The sequence below is a fragment of the Palaemon carinicauda genome, chromosome 23, assembly GCF_036898095.1.
Source record: "Palaemon carinicauda isolate YSFRI2023 chromosome 23, ASM3689809v2, whole genome shotgun sequence".
Lineage (NCBI taxonomy): Eukaryota > Metazoa > Arthropoda > Malacostraca > Decapoda > Palaemonidae > Palaemon > Palaemon carinicauda.
In genome coordinates, this window is record NC_090747.1 from 96,696,907 (window position 1) to 96,701,906 (window position 5,000).

General features: G+C 34.7%; 1 protein-coding gene across 1 annotated transcript in view; it reads right to left on the bottom strand.

Annotated features, from left to right (window-relative positions):
* LOC137617273 (hexosaminidase D-like) overlaps positions 1-5,000 on the bottom strand; it is a 435,862-nt gene that overhangs the window by 429,559 nt on the left and 1,303 nt on the right. The window lies entirely within an intron of this gene.

The window sequence follows — 5,000 nt, forward strand, 5'->3', positions numbered from 1 at the left end:
CTATACCATGAAATAGGATTCAAAACATTTCATGAAACTATATACGAAGTACAATTCTTAAAAGCATAATGCACATTTATATTTCTCAAAAATATAATGCAATGATGTAATAATACCATTAAAAAAAAGAAAAAAAAATCGTAACCACAAAAGTAGAATATAACAAAAACCCTTTCAAATGCAATAAAAGCACAGGACACGCACGAATCACGTTACTGAAAGCAACAATATTCCAAACTTTCAATCCAGTCGCCTAGTTCACTCTAAGCTTCGGAACTACAAAACCTGATGAAACCAGTATGTCAACATCTTAAGCCCAATTTCGTCCTCCGAAAATCGTCTCAAAATTTGAAAGTTCAGGAAATTAAAATTGAATCCTACATATCGTCAGAAGATTTATCGTTGCATTATTGGAGAGCGGATGATTTTTTTCTTTGGGGGGGGGAGGGGTTTGAATGTGTCAGGACTTCCAATAAATATTTGTTTACCAATTCATCACTCAGTGACATTCATGTCCTCAAAGGCAGACTATTATTTAAGCGCTCAACATGTTTTCTAAAAAAGGATTTCACTTTCCCGTTAATAGCTAAAGTTTCGGATGGGTTTTGTATATAGAACTGTAAGCTCAAATCTCTTTTAAAAAAAGAAAAAATCATTTTTTTTAATATTTCTCTACTAGTCGAAATATATACTTTAACTAGAGTACGCGACCCGTCAACAGTGACGGCTAAATATTTAGATGGATATGCACACACACGCAACCCCATCTCACCAGGGTATGATTAGTCCAACTCTTCCTTACCAGACACTTTCTCTTCATTATATAAGGGAGATAAATACCATTTAATTTCTCTCATATCTTTAAGACCTAATATACGTTCGCCCAATGACCTAATGTCCAACAGAAACTCTTAGTAACCTTAAATGGCTCCATCAAGCACTACTATTCGTAGTGCAAGCACAACATGAACGCTTTAGTTTGGGTAGTGGTTGCTAGTAACACGCACAAGCACTCCTATGTCTTAGGATTTTTTTTTTTTTCTTGACGTTAGGTCATCTTGACAACGAAAATTGATCTTGAAGATACTGATAAGAAATACCAGTGACTGTAATTTCACGTCAATTAGCTTATCTTCTCGTAATTCAACAACAACGTATGCAGCCGTTTCTAGTCCACTGCAGGATAAAAGCCTCAGATATGTCAATTCATGCCTCTGATTTGGCCATTTTTCATCATCGCGCTGGCCAGTGCCGATTAGAGATGGCTGGAGATTTTCGTCTGACCGCTCACAGCAAACCAACATAGTATTGGTGCCCCTGATTAGTACAGCTTTGCTGATCATGGTGATGAGCAAACCCTTTCGTGGTGAAAGGTATCCCCACTCAGAAATTCATACAGTATGAGTGGCGCTGACTTGTACAGATTTGCTGATCATGGCGATACGCAAACCCTTTCACCACGTTAACGTATCCCAACTCAGAGATTCACAACTATCATATAACATATCTATTTAACATACCAAGAAAATTTCCATAAATATGAAAATATTAACTTTCACTTCATAGTTACAATAGAAAACCAATTCTTCCCTTTTCATTAATAAATAGCCATTGACCTGAACAAAACTCTTTGACCTGATATTCTCAAATAGTTCTCCTTCGCCTTCACAAAAGCTGGATTCCGTAAACACAAATGAAAGGTGACGAGGTTATTTCAGTTAGGATAGGGAAAGCCATTACTGCGTGGGTCATACCAATATCCTAAAAGGGCATCTGGTGGCAAAAATGATGAGGTAAAGTCTTCCATAACCCTTCATTTCTTGGAAAAAAATATATTTGGATAGTGGCAAATAGACGAAAATATTCCCATTTCAGGCATTTGTCTCTCGGTGACGTGAGAACATTCAAATAATCTCATGGTATGTTAGGGAAGTAAGTTAAAGTGGATGGCAAAATGTCAGTCAGTCAGTCAGTCAGTCAGATTGCCTTACCGTTGTGTAAGACACGGGCTCTTGCCTTAGGCAGCCCGTAAAGGCAAAATGGGATTAAGCGAGAATATATTCCTCCACCCAAAGGAATATCTTCTAACAAAAGTCTTTTAAGATCGCGATGATATTTTGCAGGTCAACATAATCGACCATAAATTATTCTAATGTCATGAGGAGAGTGATTCTTTTACTTATTGGGATTATATCTTGCAGGACCAACACGATCATTCTTAACTTGGTGGTTCTTTTAAAATCTAACCTGGAATACACTAATGCAAGTTGATTCATATGAAGGAAGATGAAATTAAGCAATGTTTATAATTGTAATGTAATTAGTCTATTATTATTATTATTATTATTATTATTATTATTATTATTATTATTATTATTATTATTATTATTATTATTATTATTATTATTACTTCTACTAGATAAACTACAACCCTAGTTGGAAAAGCATAAAGCTAGAAGCCCAATGGCTCCAACAGGGAAAAATAACCCGGTAAGGAAAGGAAACACGGGAATAAACAAGAGAAGTAATGAACAATTAAAAAAAAATTATAATCATAATAAAATTGTATGATTTAGCAATAATAACAAGTTGTCAGCATATGCAGATGATGCTACTCTCTGCATCGATCCCACCACCTAAGTATAGACCTTTGGCTGTTGCATCTCATGACATGGATCTGCGTGGAATTGGTGAAAGAGGCAAATTACGTGAGATGAAGTTAAAACATAACAAGACTGAAAAAATCTTTCTAGATTTTTGTATCTTTCGTTTCTTCTGTCATGTCTTAAGTACTAATAGTACAGTGCCATAGCCTCTGTACCATGGTCTTCCACTGTTTTGGTTTAGAGTTCTCTTGCTTGAGGGTACAATCGTGCACACTATTCTATCTTATTTCTCTTCCTCTTGTTTTGTTAAAGTTCTTATAGTTTATATAGGGGATATTTATTTTAATGTTGTTACTCTTCTTAAAATATTTTATTTTTCTCTGTTTCCTTTCTTCACTGGGCTATTTTCCCTGTTGGAGCACCTGGGCTTATACCATCCTGCTTTTCCAATTAAGGTTGTAACTTATCAAGTAATAATAATAATAATAATAATAATAATAATAATAATAATAATTAAGTCTTAAGTAGCTGGTTCTCATCTTGAATTGTTGGGCAAATACCTGAGATCAATAATATTCCTTATTAATGATAATGATATTAATCTTGGGCATTGTCGCTCCAGTAGCTCGTGGGCTAATGCTTTGTCCCATTTTTCTTAATTCTGATCATGATTTGGATACAGATCTTCGCATACTGTATCAATTCAAACTTTCAGTGAATGTTTTCATGTTGAACAGGCTGGAATAAGTCTCTTTTCATCGTTAATATATGATATCCATTTCAACGTTGTTATTGATCTTAAAGTATTTTACATTAATTATTTATTACTTCTCATGTAAATTATTTTCTTATTTTCTTTCCTCGCTGAGCTAATTTTCACTGTTCGAGCCCTTGGAGTCATAGCAACCTGCTTATCAAACTATGATAGTAGCGTAGATAATAATAATAATAATAATAATAATAATAATAATAATAATAATAATAATAATAACAACAACAACAATAATAATTCTGTATCAACCCAATAATACTAGATATGCGGTTAATTTTAAATCTGAAATTTTCTTATGTAAAGTTCAATCTAGCAGTGTTCCTGAAGTCTTATTACCTCCGCCAACGAAGTTGGAAGGAGGTTATGTTTTACCCCGTTTGTGTGTTTGTTTGTGAACAGCTTTCTTACCTGTTATGTAAAAAGCTGGAAATTATTATATCTGGGAAGGTCAAGGTCAAAGGTCAAGGTCAAAGGTCAAGGTCACGGTCAAGCAAAATGTCCAATTGACGTAATCAGCCATAAGTTTGGACATCGTTGTCATAGAGACTTCAAACTTGGTTCATATTTGAGTGTATAAAAATCCACGCCAATTAATACATGCTAAGGTCAAAGGTCAAGGTCAAGGTAGAGCAATAGGTGGAGAAATAAGCTACCACGGCGGAGGTCTGCGCTCTACTGAGTGCCCCTCTAGTTCCTACTGTGACCAAAAGGTGCAATGATTTTTATATACTGTAGATGAATCGGTTGAACATTAGTCATTAAAACTGTGTACATGTGTCTTTTTATAGTCTACTTTGATATCGAACTTATTTGTTTTCCTGTGTTGTTTATCTTTTCTAATTTACTCTTTACTCATCAATTTCTTTTTCCAATGGTACCGTGTTAATTTCAATACTGGGACTCTAAGCTTTGTAGCAATCTGCTTTTCGAGTAAAAGCTCAGAAGAAGAAGAAGAACACCAACAACAACAACAACAACAACAACAACAACAAGGAGGCGGAGAAGTTGGTACATGGAAGTGATTCCAAGCCAGGAAAATGGAAACATCAATACTAGAATGAACAGTTACCGAATGAAGTCATTAATTCCCATCTATCTTCATATGATGGATGATGGCAGAATGAGAAATGAGGTAAATAACACAATATATAAAGCAAGGAAGGTGGCAGGATCTCCCTAAAAAGTATGGATAAGAGTAGGGCCGGAAAGCCATGGGATGAAGCATACGAAGGAATTATTGGGCCTATTCTCTCTGGTGGAGGTTAAATGGTGGGTGGGTGGGGGGGGGTTGGATACAAATGAATTCACCAAATGTAGAAACTATGATTATGCATTATTACTTTGGTAATCGAAGAGTGAAAATGGTTGAAAGGAGAGAAATGAGAAATATGAAATATGACGACATAAAAGTATATAATAAGGGATATACAAAAACAGAAAAGGGGAAACTGACCATTCTGAAGTAAGGTGGTCATGTAGCGAGAATAAATGTCTACAAATTGAGGAAGGTTGAGTCCTTTAAAAGTAAAATCTGAAGCATGGTCATCAAGTGCTATAAATCAGCGTTCTAGATATATATATATATATATATATATATATATATATATATATATATATATATA